The sequence below is a fragment of the Salvia hispanica genome, chromosome 2 (genome assembly GCF_023119035.1).
Source record: "Salvia hispanica cultivar TCC Black 2014 chromosome 2, UniMelb_Shisp_WGS_1.0, whole genome shotgun sequence".
Classification (NCBI taxonomy): Eukaryota; Viridiplantae; Streptophyta; class Magnoliopsida; order Lamiales; family Lamiaceae; genus Salvia; species Salvia hispanica.
The window spans coordinates 2,679,327-2,694,427 of record NC_062966.1 but is presented as its reverse complement, the minus strand read 5'-3'; the positions used below and the strand labels follow the sequence as shown (position 1 = coordinate 2,694,427).

The 15,101-nt window shown below is 34.4% G+C and overlaps 1 pseudogene; it reads right to left on the bottom strand.

The window, feature by feature from the left end:
• Nucleotides 1–1,770: 1,770 nt before the first annotated feature.
• Nucleotides 1,771–6,727, bottom strand: LOC125206106 (annotated as a pseudogene).
• Nucleotides 6,728–15,101: the final 8,374 nt, after the last annotated feature.

The following is a 15,101-nucleotide window of genomic DNA, read 5'->3' as shown; positions in this document are numbered from 1 at the left end:
TCTTCCCATTTGTTCTTTCGTGTTGTCGCAGTTTCCACTTCTCAGAGATGTCATTTCTACCACTTATTATGGTCGTGGCATTTTCGGCAAACAGAGTTTCGTCCATTTCACTAACTTCACTTAAATATACATATCATGCTTTGCATGATTTTGTTGTTGTTTTTCTAAAATTTAAAGTATCTAAAATGGTTCCGCACCTACCGTTGCCGGTGGTTATTTTATTAATTCATGCATTTATGTGACTTTGAATTGTAGACAGATGCTTGTTACTTCTTTTCATGTAATTACGTGACTTTGAGTTGGAGAAAATCAGGTATTAGTATCTATGCTGACTTCTATGCAATTTATTTTCGTATTAGTATCTATGTTCACATCTATTCAATTTATTTTCTTTTAATAGTTACAATATACACATATCAAGATGAATTTGCAAATGAGACAATAATTATATAACATTAAAGAGGGTCCTCTTATATTGCTTATAGCATTATAGTCTAAAATTAAGACCAAATTATACCTTTAAATATTAAAATATGTGGATCAGATTAAACCTTCATTCGGAAGAGGGGTTTCGCAGAGTAGCGAGATAAACACGCCCAAAACTCCATCTTCCGATCATCAAAGCCCTAACCCATGCAATTCCATCTCCGTATGGATTCAAATTCAATGCCTCTTCCTCTCCTAACATTGCTAACAAACTTAAAGAAAGAAGCAATGGTATTCAAGGAAAAGGGAAAGTAATGAAGATGACGATGGATTAAATAGTACCCCTTCTGTCCCATAAAAATATGTGTACTTTCCATTTTCGTCCGTCCCATAAAAACGTATGCATTACACTTTTAGAAAATTATATCAATTTAATAATATGAGTCTCACTATCCACTAACACTACTTTAACTATCATTCTCCTCTTCTCTCTTACTTTACCATACCATTCTCCCTCTATCTCCTACTTTACCAATTTTGTCTTAGTTCTCGTATCATACTCATTGCTCATATTTTTATGGGACGGGGGGAGTATATAGTTTAGGCCTTAGGGTTTGCAATTAAGAAAATGGGTTTTCTTCTTAAACCAAATTGTGAAGAATAAAAGAAACAGCGGCGTTGCTTTGCATTGCGGTAAAGGAAACACATTAACGGGAATAACTGTCATCTCTATTAGTACGGCACACATTCTTTCCTCCAAATTCTACTTTCAAACTTATATTAGCCCACTACTGGAGAACAAATAAGGTATAATGGAGTTCAAAATATATTGTAGTTATAAATTTATGTAATTGAATTTTAAGTAATAAAGTTTTAATTATTTTAAAAATAGATTAATAGCCATTTAAATCATGGAGTTTGTCCAAAATCTGATCGATCCCATAAATTTTAAAATTGAAATATTAAATCACTAAGGTTACTTTTACTTAGACTTAATATAGTTGACATAAGATATAATACATTCAATCTTAGATCCTTAACTTTCTTAGTGTGTCATTATCTTAAAAATATCACTTAGATTTACTACAGGAGTCTATAGACATAGAATTCCCTCGACATCAATACATACTAGTTTTGAATATGTTTCTTTAATTAGTTAATAGTAATTTTTTGGGAGCATGAAGAAAGTAAATAGAAGAGGACAACGAAAAAAAATGGAGTAATGCACAAGAAAATATCCAAAAACAAATTGTGATAAATTTAATTAAGTAGCATAAAAATTTGGAATCAAAGAATAAAATGAATGATAAAAAAGCAAGAAACTGAAAAGAAAGTGATAAATGATCAGAAGCAGGCGAGTTCAAAAAAGAAGCGTGGTATCAACCATGCGGTCATGTGTTTGTAGCTTTGCTGAGTCATGTGGATGCCGTCCCAACTCAGATGTCAATCAACATATTCACACACGCTGACATTAGCTCCTCCACACATTCTTCCCAAATCGAATTCCACAGCAAGCCTTCTCTACCTCATATCCTCTCTCTATTCCCTTTCGGAGGAGATCTAGGTAAGCATGGTAATATTCGCCGTAGACTATGATTATATTGGGATTCTCTTGTTTGAGTTTTACGATGGCTTTTTGTAGAAGCTCATTGTGGTACTTTGCGAATTCATTCAGCTCCGTCACACAATTTTGGTTGTCAAGGGGTGCGCCTTGGAATGCTGTTTTGTACTCCCTCCGTCCCACAAAAGATGTGACACTTGTGGGACGGCACAAGATTTTAGAAGGTTTTGTTTTGTGTGTCAAAATGGATAGAGAAAATATAATTTTTATATTTATATGAGAGAGAACTTTTTCCAAAAAGAGAAATGTGACATCTTTTGTGGGACAAACTAAAAAGGAAAGTGTGACATCTTTTGTGGGACGGAGAGAGTATATCCGAAGGCAGCCTATTGGAAAGCTTCCAAGAATGACCAATCTTCTTGCACCCATATTTATGACTCTCTGTGTAACATCTCGGAATTTAGAACCCTAATTTTAGAGCCCTAGAATTTATTAGTGATGACGTGGAGTCGTGAATGCATTTATTGCATGTGATGCTATGGCCGAGTTGAGTCTAGGGTTTGCGTTGAAAGTTTGAAAAGTCAAACTTATTGATTTTATGATGTGGCATGTGATTTATTAAATTATGAGATTTATGTGGTAGATTAATTGTCTAAGGGTGAGTGAGAATATTAGAGAAAATTCCAAAAATACTTGCCACCCAATTCTTGTGATTTTCGACCCCCTTGATTTTTGAAGAAGAAATACTATTTTTCCGGAATTAATTTAATTCTTGGGATATTTATCCAAATTAAATCCAAGACCCAATTATTCCTTATCTCTAGAGAAAATCGAAAACCCCCTTTTATTTATTAGTGATTTTCGAAAATCACTATATTTGGGAAGGAAAGAATTATTTTATTTTATTTGACTCCTTACTTGATTTCCTTCCATACCTAGAATTTAATTATTCTACCAAATCTTTCCATACTTCAAGAGATCTTGCCTTACCTTATTCTAGGCAATATTAAAAATCCATGCCTTATTTAAATAGGCATAGGGACGCCTATTTCCATCCCAAGTTGGGAGAATCCTTATTTTTATTTTGCTCCGTAATATTTTATTTTACTCCGTAAAATATACCAAAACAAAGCCTTGGCTATTTTGGGAGCCTAATTTTCGAAAATCATGAGATTTTGCCCTAGGATCTATTTTTGTTAATTCTTCTTCCCTACTTCACAATATTATTGTGTAGAATAAAATCTTACCAAATGTTCTATTCTAATTACCTAAAGATCTTGTTGAGCACTATAAATAAGAGAAGACCCCAACCCTAGACCCTAAATTTTCGTCCCCCACCATTCCTCACTCTCTCAAATTTTCTTCCTCCACACACCAATATTTTGTCATCCTTTGAGAAGAATTTAGAGTTTGAACGCCAAGATTCTTGAAGAACCAAGTCTCTACTTTGTTTCTACCGATTGTTTCTCTCTAAAAAGGTATTTTGTTTATGAGTTCTTCTTACTCTTCTTCTTCTCCTCCTTTTTCTTCTTCTAACCGATTAATCGGTCTCCTTGAACCCTCATGCATCTTGGTTGAGTGAAAAAGGGATGTGGGAATATGTTCATGTGTGTGTGTGGCGTGTGTGTGTGTGTGTGTGTGGCGTGAGTGTGTGTGTCGTGTATGTGTGTGTGTTGTGTTGAGTAGTGTGTAGTTGATGGCTAAATAATCTTGTGAGATAAACATGATCTCGATTAGTTAGTAATGATAAGATAAATCAATGGGAAAAGGGAAAAAGAGAATTTAGACATGCATGAGTAAGAGTAGTATTGAACCTAATTTGTGATATGTGCCTATGTGATTAAAAGGTGAAACTTTGGTTGCGAAGCCGGATAACGGAAAAGCGAAACTACTTGAAAACTAAGCAGTCGAGGTGGGCTTTACTCTAAAAACTCTCTTTTATTTTATCAAAATGTTGTTTGGTGTTATAAGGGTGGTTTAACTGTTATGCCATGCCTATGTTTGTTTTTAATGTGATATTGGATATGCTTATACGAATTCGGGTCTGAGTATGGGCCGCAAGCCCTACCAGGCTGTGTACACGATGGGATCGGGAGCCGTCCTTGCTAGTCGGCCGGTCTCGTGGGCGAAAAGTGTGGCCACACTTTCGTCGCACCATGGAATGTTGTGATTGTTATATTGATGAGAAAATGGGGGATTATTTTGACTGGCCAGTCTATGAAAATATATTTTGTGATACTCGTGATATTTCTCTTAACTGCTTAAAACTCGAGTTCACTTGGTAAGGGTGGCATAACTTATAAAACGTTTTGGCAATGAGCTCACTGAGTATTTCAAAATACTCAGCCTTGCATGTGTTTTCCTTATGTGCAGGTTGAACGATGGCGAGTGGTGACGGGTGTTGAGCTTGTTAATTAATTAAGATGGTGGTTATGAACTTCAAGCATAGTTGTGTCTTCATACATAGCTATTCTTTCTCTTGGTCGTCTTCCGCTGAATTTTGATACACTTTAGAATTTGTTTTTGGAATATTGGCATCTTGCCTTCGGTTTGAGACCTTAGCCTTTTCTTGTAATTTTGTCTTGGATATTACGTCGCACTCTTCAGATGTTTTGATCGTTATTTATGATACCTTCCTTCTTATTTTAAACTTCTAGGTTAAGTTATTGTTTTAAATCCTTTGATAGTTCTTTCGAATTTTTGGTCAACACTCTTTGAATGAAACCCTAGCCTATGTTTACTTCTTTGGAGTCTGTTTGGGTAGCAGCCGCCGCATTTATTGTACCCTAGGAAGGCGGGCTGTTACACTCTGCAACATCAATCATATTCATAACTTTCAATATCATAACTAAATAGCAAATTAAAGCATATCTTTTCTAATTTAATTGATTATAATATTGATTAAATTTGTTTATATTTTTAACAATATATCTTCAATGAATCATCTCATAATTTTCGATCGTCATATAGAAGAACAATGCAAAATTTTGGATAAGATATAGTATTAATCAGGAATTGTAAAAGGTGGAAAAGTGATGATTTAATTTGATATTTTTGAAAATTGACAATTTTCTCTAATTGATGTAGCTCACCTTAGTTTCATTAATCACGGCTTCAACCACTTGAGGAACCATGCTTTTCAATTCCTCCATCTATTTCCTTTGAAAGATGGCATAGTTGTAATCGTTCCCACCGGTTTCTCCCACCATGAACAAAGCATTTCGGAGTTTCTTGAAACGATCTATATATACTGACCAAACCAAATACTCCATATTAATTATTCTACTACATATATATAGAGTAGATAGTAAAACAAAGGGTATATATGATTTACCTATCTCATGGCTGGTGGAATTGAAGTAGGAGTCCATCCAATCCAATTGAACGCCAAGAGAACTATTTGTCACCGGATTCGTTACGTTGTGAGCAGCCAACGCCTCAGAAGACAATGCGGTCGAACCAGCCACGGCAAAGTTGACTCCTTTCTCGAACCAAGTCCCCATGTGTTTGTACAGTGGAAGCAAAGGAAGCCCAACAACCATTGTTGTTCATCATATATTAACAATCGTGATTTTAATTATATTAAAAGCAACTATTATAATTAACCAAAATAAATTAATATTAATCTTACCAATATAGTCGATCATTAAAAGGCTATTGGAGCAACGCCCTGTAGCTTCCTCAAAGAAGGTTTGGCCGTACGGAAGTCTTGCGAAATTTGTGGATGCCCCTACAGGGTATTCTCTGATAAGATTTCCGACATCGCTCACAGTTGATAAATTTCATTGAAATGACAATGCCCAAAAATGTTACGAACAACACCATCAGAAAAAAAATAAACCAAAAACAACAAAAACACTTGATATAACTTTAAATGCCATCGACAAAAACCTAGAGTGGATTATCACAAGAAAAAAGACAAACGCTAATGTATATAAGAGGCCTATCGAATTCCAAGTTATAACAGGAAAAAGACAAACACCAATATTTATAAGAAGCTTATCGAATTCGAAGTTTGAAAGGATTAGCAATTATATATATGGAGTAGTTTGATTTTTTAAATGATACTCCCTCCGTCCCCTATTAGGAGTCACTCTTTGACCGGGCATGGGTTTTAAGAAATGTAAAGAAAAGTTGGTTGAAAAAGTTAGTGGAATGTGAGACCCATTTTTTATATTGGTTTTATAATAAAATGTGAGTGAATTGAGTTAGTGAAATGTGGGACCTATTTACTATTTATGGTAAAAATGAAGTATGACTCTTAATTGGGGACGGACCGAAATGGAAAAGTGTGACTCTTAATGGGGGACGGAGGGAGTATATAGTATTTAATTTAATGTTGAAGATAATAGTGTATATTAGTATTATTTTTATGCCTACGACAAGGGATCGTGAAACATTACGGGAGTACGTATAAAAGTATTTTAAAGATGAAAATAAATCTTGTAAGTACTCCTTTTTTATTCTATTTAATTTTTCTAACACAGAAAGGGTCCACGCGCAAGGTTAATTAGATGTCAGAATATAAATACTAGTAGTTAATAATTAGCTGTCAGAATTTTAATAGGTTAAACATATTTGAGTCTAATTTAAATATACCAGTTAAAGCATATATATCTATACCAAACTAGAATTCTAACAACAATAAAACAACTAAACCAATAATATAAATACAGCATGGACGATCCATATGAGGAAAACTCTCAACAAAGGCAGCGTATTACTCAACCTAAGCCTCATGATCATGTAAAATGGAAAGGTATGATTCGTCTTGTTTGCATTAACTAGAATATGATAAACAAGATTTAATTAACGTCCTATACACATGTGTTGATCTTGTTTAATTATGTAGGTTTTGAAGAAAATCCAGTTATTGAACCAAGCGGGAACAAGTGTTTCTTGTGCAAACTGGAAAAACGGGACTCCGATATGCGGACTGACTAAAATGGAAAAACGGAACTCCTATTCGCGGACGGAAGGAGTACATTGTTTCGCAGCCTAGAACATGACGTTATCTTAGTTAACGTTTGATAATACCAACATATTTTAGATTACACATTAGATAATTAATTTAAAATGTTTCTAATAAGAATAGTAGTAATTATTACATATGTAATAATATGATAAAAACTTAATCTTCAAATTTATGTCAAATAAGGGACCAAAACATATACTCCGTGTCGTTTGATAAGAAAGATGAGATATAACAAGATTTGTTAAATAAGATAAGAAATGCGGGCTTCGTGTCAAGATAAGCTCGAATGAAGAATTTTTCTAGGGGTGGGTCGATACGATATATCGTATCGAAAACGTTGTATCGTGTATCGTATCGAAAATATCGATATGAAAGAATTTCATATCGTTATCGTATCGAAAGTTTCGATATTTCGATATATCGAACTTTCGATGTAAAAAAAATTCATATCGTTATCGTATCGATATTTCGATATATCGTACCGAAATTCGATATATCGTTAAATATCGATATATATCGAAAATTTCGATATATATCGATATATATCGAAAATAAAATATCGATATATATCGAAAATATCGATATATCGAAATTTTTCGATATTATCGTATTTTCGATATAAAATGATATATCGTGATATAAGGAAATTCATATCGTTATCGTATCAAAAACTTACGATACGATATCGTATCGTATCGAAAATTCGATAATTTTTCGATATTTTTCAATACGATACGAGCGATATATCATTTTTTCGATATTTTTCCCCAGCCCTAGTTTTTTCGTTGTTGTTTGGTATTAATAAATCATAATAAATGAGGTAGAAATCTTATCCGATCAAATTTGTGAGATACATGTCTTTGTATTTTAAGGAAAAATTTGTGGACTCGGATGAGCCATAGAGAAAACCAAGGGCTGACATAATAGGTTAACTATGATATCAAACACTCATGTAAGGAGAATTGATATGGCGAGGGACTAATTGTGAGAAACAAATGAGCGCCTCTTTCTGTGCATCACCTATTCCTTCAATTTTTCATAATCTATGAAATATCCCCAATTCAATTTCACCTATCTTCTTCAATTCCAAAATCCACTCCGTCAAAATAAAATTGAAATCAAAATTACCTCTCTTCAAAAATTCTATCGTCTATTTCCAAGTTTTCTTCATGAACAATTTAATGTTATCACAATCAAAAGGTAAGTTATCATTCAAACGTTTCTGTTCTTTGATGAATTGATAGAGCGGAGACGTATGTGCGGTCTTTTTTCTCTTTCTTTTTCTTTCTCATTCTCATTGATGAACACTCTTTTCACAACTTACTCAATAAACACTCTTTTCTCATTTTTCCTTCAGCCTAATTTCATAACGAAGTTTGTTCTTGGTTAAATCTACAAAGTTGGATCTTGGCTTGATGAAAATTGAGAGTTTTTGAAGTTTCTTTTTAGTTAATCTGCTAAGTTGGATCTTGGGTCGATGAAATTTAAGAGTTTAAATTGGGATTGTAGAGAAGGTGGGAAGGAAGAAATAAATTATTGTTCAAAAGAATACTAACAATTGGATTTCACAATGAAAAAACGAAGTTGGAACGAGGAATAAGAAATCAATGGAGATGTGGAGCTGCACTTTGTTTCATAATGTACTGTTTTAGAATTGGGAGAGTATTGATGTTAGAGTTTTATAATTGAAAAATTAAATAAAAGGGAGTGTAACAGTAATGGATGGAGAGAATTTCGTAATATGATTAGGATTCCATTTGAGACTGAGGAGAGAGGCGCTCTTTGTCGCTCACAATTAGTCCCTCAGCATATCAATTCTCGTTATATAAGTATTTACATTACTAACTCTAAGAAAGGGGTATTTCTTGGATATCCAGAAGGTGTTAAGGGTTATAGGATTTGGAATAGAAGTGAACCAGGTTTTAGGGTCATAATAAGTAGGGATGTGGTCTTTAATGAGGATGAGTTCCCCTGTCTTAAGCCTGACCCTGATACCTCTCCTATAAGTGCTTCTGTGTTTCTTGCATGAGAAACCCCTGCATCTGTTATAAGTGGTCTCTTTGACTGTTGTGTGTTTAAGACCACTCTCTGTGAAAGCAGGGTTGCTTGTTGTGCTCTCTGGGTTGCTGGTACTTTTGTGTGTGTTAAAATCTTTCTCAAAATATCCCAGCCAGTTGGCATTATCCCCTTTAATGGGAAAAATGCTTTTGTGATTTGGAAACAGAAAATGAAGTGTGTTTTAATTCAGCAAAAAGTTTTCAAATCTGTTGAGGGCTTAGTCCAGTCTGCAGATAAGGTTGCAGAAATGAATGAATTAACTAGGTCTACTATTATATTCAACCTCTGATTCTGTGATTAGAAAGGTTGGTGCCATTGAGTCTGTCTCTGAGCTATGGAAAAAGCTAGATACTCTGTATACTGAAACCTCAATGTCATCAAGAATGTATTTGCTGGAAAAGCTCTTTAAGTTTAAACTTGATCTTTCAAAGGACATTGAGGATAATATTGATATTTTTCAAAAACTTGTTCAAGACATTAAAAGGTCTGGTGACAAAACCATTGATGAGTATACTAAAATTGCCCTAATGAATGCTATCCCTGATTCTTACAATGATGTTAAAGCTGTCATTAAGTATGGTAGGGATTCTGCCCCCCTTGATTTGATCATTAGTTCTTTAAAATCCAAAGAAATTGAGCTTAATGAAAATCAAGCTTTTAAAACTGCTCAGTCAAAGTCTTTAAATGTTAGGGGCAGATCTAGAAATAGAGGGGGTAATGAGGACAGTAACTCTAATTAGACTTGCCCACGGTTCATGAACCGGCGGTTTCGATTCGGAACCGCCGGTTCCGGTTTTGGGAAATATGGAACCGGAACCGAACCGTGAGGCTGTTTCATGGTTTCGGTTTCGGTTCGAAAATAGGCGGTTTCGGTTTCGGTTTGGAACCGCCGATTTTCGGACGGTTCGTAGCGGTTTAGGTTCGGTTTCGCGGTTTTTTCCGTTAATTTTTTTTAGCCATATAGTTTGAAATTATAAAATAAATTGGAACAAGGAAATGGATAGTTTAAATTGAGAGATTGAAGAGAGAAATTCTTGTTAACACTAAAATGAGGTGAGTGTAAGTAAGGATAGAGAGGAGTATTTAATATAGATAAAAATAGAGAGAAATGAGATCCAATTTGAATTTAAAATCAACATTTAAGAATATATAAATAAATAAATAAAAATAAAAGAAATGGTGTTTTGTGCAATCAATTTTGAATAGTGCAGCCATCGCCCACCGTCAACCAATCAATTTTGAAGACTCAACTAATCAATTTTGAAGACTACAACATTAACCAATGTTAATTTATTATACTTTATTTAAATAATCAATTCTTCTAAGTTTATTAAAAAATGTTGGATAAATATTTATTAATAATTATCCATACTTAATAGATTCCATACGTAAAAAAATATGTTAATTAATAAAATCGGAAATAGTATTATAAAGTTATTACCATAAACCATACAACATAGACTCCATCTTGTAATTTAGTTATTTTTATTTTATTATCTTTTGTCTTATGTTTTTCAAATTACCATCCAATTTTACCAAATAGTATTATAAAGTTATTTTTGCTACAAAATTTTGTCCCACATTATTGTTTCTATGGATATTACCAAATCTAAAAATGAAAGTTATTTATATAAGAGTATAAAACTCATAAACCGGATCATTCAGCAATGTTTTATTTAATGGAGTATAGTTTTAATATAAGGATTAACTATGTTTAAATTTATCATTGCGTTGGCGGTTCGGAACCGTGAAACCGCCGGTTCGGAACCGTCCGGAACCGGCGGTTCGGTCGCGGTTTCGGTTCGACAAATTTAGAACCTGAACCAAACCACGGTTCTAAAATTCACAGTTTCAGTTTGGCATATTTTTCGCGGTTTCGGTTTGGAACCGTAACCGTCGGTTACGGTTTCGGTTTTAACCGCCGGTTCGGTAAACCTTGGGCAGCTCTAACTCTAATTGGAATGGTAAAAAGAAGGGCAAGAGTAGGTCCAGGTCTAAAAGCAGGAATCCTAAGGCTAATAGAAAATGTTTTAACTGTGGTGAGGTTGGTCACTATAAAAAGGAGTGCCCTAATCCTAAAAAGCAGAAAAATAATAATCAACTGGATTCCATGGCTAACCTGGCTAAGAATGGTGATTCTGAAGGTGTTTGCTTCATGACTCATGATATTCTTTCTGTCAACTCTACTCTTGGCTGTTCTTTTTCCATTAATGACTGGCTAATTGATTCTGGATGCACCTATCATATCTCTCATTTCAAAAATGTGTTTTCTGATTTCAAACCTGTGGAAAATACCTTTGTTTCTATGGCAAATGACAAAAAGTGTCAGATTCTTGGCATTGGGACAGTGTGTTTGAAATTCAGTAATGGCTATGTGCTTAATTTGAAGAATGTGAGATATGTGTCTGATTTATGTTACAACCTGCTCTCCTGTACATGTTTAGAACAAGAAGGTTTTGAGGGTAAGTGGGGGCAGGGTGTAATGAAAATCTGTAAGGGTGCTATGTGTTTATTTAAAGCTGAGAAGAAGTGTAATCTCTACGTGTGTTCTGCTCAATCTGTGGCTTGTGTGAGTAATCTTGCTAATGTGGTTAGGGTTGATAAGGCCATGTTGTGGCATAATAGACTTGGTCATATGAGTGAAAAGGGTCTCAATATTTTGAAGAAAAATGAGTTGTTGTCTGAAAATGATTTTCAAAATAGCCTTCCCTTTTGTGACACTTGTGTGTTGGGCAAACAACACAGAGTTACCTTCCCCACTCCTATGACTGACAATGTCAGTCAGAGTGTTATTGAGTATCTCCACATGGATGTGTGGGGACCAGCCTCTGTTTCTTCTCATTCAGGGTCTGTGTATTTTCTGTCCATAATTGATGATTTCTCCAGGAAAGTTTGGTGTTTTTTAATGAAAAATAAGTCTGAAGTCTTTGAAAAAATTTTGACTTGGAAAAATCTTGTTGAAAATCAAACTGGAAAAACCATTAAAGTAATTAGGACAGATAATGGTCTTGAGTTTTGTAATTCTCAAATGGATGCTCAGTGCTCCAAGTTTTGAATTAAAAGAAACAAGACTACTCCTTATACCCCTCAGCAAAATGGAGTTGCTGAAAGGATGAACAGAACCCTTTTGGAAAAAGTTAGGTGTCTTTTGTCTAAAAGTGGTCTTTCTAAAAAATTTTGGGGTGAAGCCCTTCTGACTTCAGCATACCTGGTGAATAGGTCTCCCTCAGTCCATTTAAAGGGTAAATGTCTTGAGTCTATATTCACTGGAAGAAAAATTACTTTATCCCACTTAAAAGTTTTTGGATGTAGTGCTTTCATTCACTCTAAAACTGATAAACTGGATCCCAGATCTAAGAAAGGGGTATTTCTTGGATATCCAGAAGGTGTTAAGGGTTATAGATTTGGAATAGAAGTGAATCAGGTTTTAGGGTCATAATAAGTAGGGATGTGGTCTTTAATGAGGATGAGTTCCCCTGTCTTAAGCCTGACCCTGATACCTCTCCTATAAGTGCTGACAATGAGCCTCTTACTGAGGTGGAGTCCACTGACACTCTCACTGAGGTGGAGCCATCTAATGATGCTCTAAGTGAGGTGGAGCACTTCTGGAATACAAACCCTATAGCCCCTGACCCTGAACCAGAACCTGAGCTTGAGCCTCAGCTTGAGCCTGAATCCCAAAATGTGACTCTTCATGATGACCAAGTTGTTGAGCCTGAACATGTTCCTAACCCTGGTCCAGATTTGAAGGATTACCTCCTGTCTAGGGATAGAGTCAGAAGGAATCCTAATCCTCCTGTTAGGTACTTAGGCCTTGTTAATTTGGTTAATCTTGCTTTTAATGTTTATGAGTCTGATGGAAATGTGCCACAATCTTATAAGCAGGCTCAAAAGTCCAAGTTTTGGGACATGTGGTTCAAAGCTATGACAGAAGAAATCCACTCTTTGTATGTTAATAAAACCTGGATTCTTGTGCCTCTGCCCCCTGGTGCCTCTGTGGTTGACTGCAGGTGGCTGTTTAAGCTGAAAGATGAGATTGAGGGGTTGAGGTACAAGGCTAGGTTGGTTGCAAAGGGTTTTACACAGCAAGAGGGGGTAGATTATACAGAAATTTTTACTCTTGTGGTTAAGTTTACTACTGTAAGAGTGATGCTTGCCTTATGTGCTCATTTTAATTGGGAAATCAAAACTGTTTTCCTTCATAGTGACTTGGATAAACCCATTTACATGAAACAACTAGAGGGTTTTGTGGATCCAAACTTTCCCAATTATGTGTGTTTACTTAAGAAAGCTTTGTATGGTCTCAAACAATCTCCTAGGCAGTGGAATATCAAGTTCAATACATGCATGCAGAAGTTAGGCTTTGTTAGGAGATCCTTTGATGCTTGTTTGTATGTGAAAGACCTTGATAAAGTACCTGTGTTGTAACGCCCCACTTTTTCAAACCCTAATTTTCGGATTATAAAATTTTTGCATTAAATGCCTTAAATGCTATGATATGTGAATTATTTGATGAGAAATTAATTGCATAGTGTCTTTGTGACCTAATTGCATATGAGATTTTTGATTGAGTTGAATAGTCGACTTGTTGAAATGTTGACGTGGCTATTGAATAGTCAAAGATGGGAAAAATATGACGTGGTCGTTGAAAGGTCAATGCGTTGAGAAAAAGAAGAGAAAGTGAAGAAATTATTTGATTGGAATATGTGAATATTTGATGCGGAGTAATATAATTGTGGGGAATTATTTTGCTAAGGGATGAGTGAGAAAAATAATAGGAGCATTTCTTAAACCATGTGGAATTTTCGGCCATTATATATTGGAGAAGAAATAATATTATTCTTGGATTTAATTATTTGTTTGGGATAATTATCCAAATTAAATCCAAAGTCCAAATACTCTATAATTCCTACATGGAATTTTCGAAATTATCACCTTTGATATTCATGAGATTTTCAAAAATCTCATCTAGAAAGGAGGGAGGATTTATTTGTTATTTTATTGATTCCTTATTTATTCTATTCCATGAATAAATATAAATATGCTAAAATATCCTAGCATATCTTGCCATATCTAAGAAAATCTTACCATATCCTAATTGAATTAGGATTTGAATTTATTCCTTTTGAAGATTGGAAAATCACGCCACTTCTCCTTTTAATTTGGGGAGTATTTTATTTTATTCTTGCTCCGTGATATATTATTCTACTCCGTGAAATATTCAAATTAAATCATAGGCTATTTATTTAAGCCTAGATTTTCGAAATCCTCTTACTTCTCAACAAATTTAAACACTTGAAAGTGGCATGATAATGACTATATTTGTGATAAAACTGTTTTCGGCAATGAGCCCATTGAGTATGATTATCGTACTCAGCCCTGCATGTGTTTTCCTTATGTGCAGGTTGAGTGGTGACGAGCGGGCGGCGGTGTTGAGTAGAGAATAATAAGATGATCTGTTGGTACTTAAGGTGTCGTTGTGTCTTCATACATAGCCTCACTTCTTTCTTGGTCGCTTCCGCTATTTTATGAAGAATTGTTATCTTTTGGTTGGGATGAATACTTTTATTTTCGTGGGTATGTTTTGGAATATGAACAGTTAGAAATATTCTCTTTTGAAGAACTTGGTTAAGCTTTTAGTCTTTTGATGGATTTCTTTGCTAAGGCATTATTCTTCTCCTATTTAATTGTTCATTAAATGCTTTGGTCAAATCCCTTTCTAGTGAAACCCTAGTTTATGGTCTTTAATGCTTTTAGGTCTACCTAGTTAGCGAACGCCGCATTTATTATACCCTAAATGGGCGGGTCGTTACATTTGTGACATGCAAGTTAAATTGCTTCTTCAATTATTTATATTAAAGAATTTTAAAATTGAATATAGAACTTCTTTAATAATATAAAAATTGAATAAGGATTATTTCTTGCATGTCACAATATTAAGTGATAATATTGAAGGTCAAATTATATTTAGAAAATTCATCAAAAATATATAGTAAAGATATTTATAAAAAATATGAGTATATCATAAGTTTATTAAAAATATATACCCTTAAAAATATTGAGGGTATCTTCGTCCAAAAA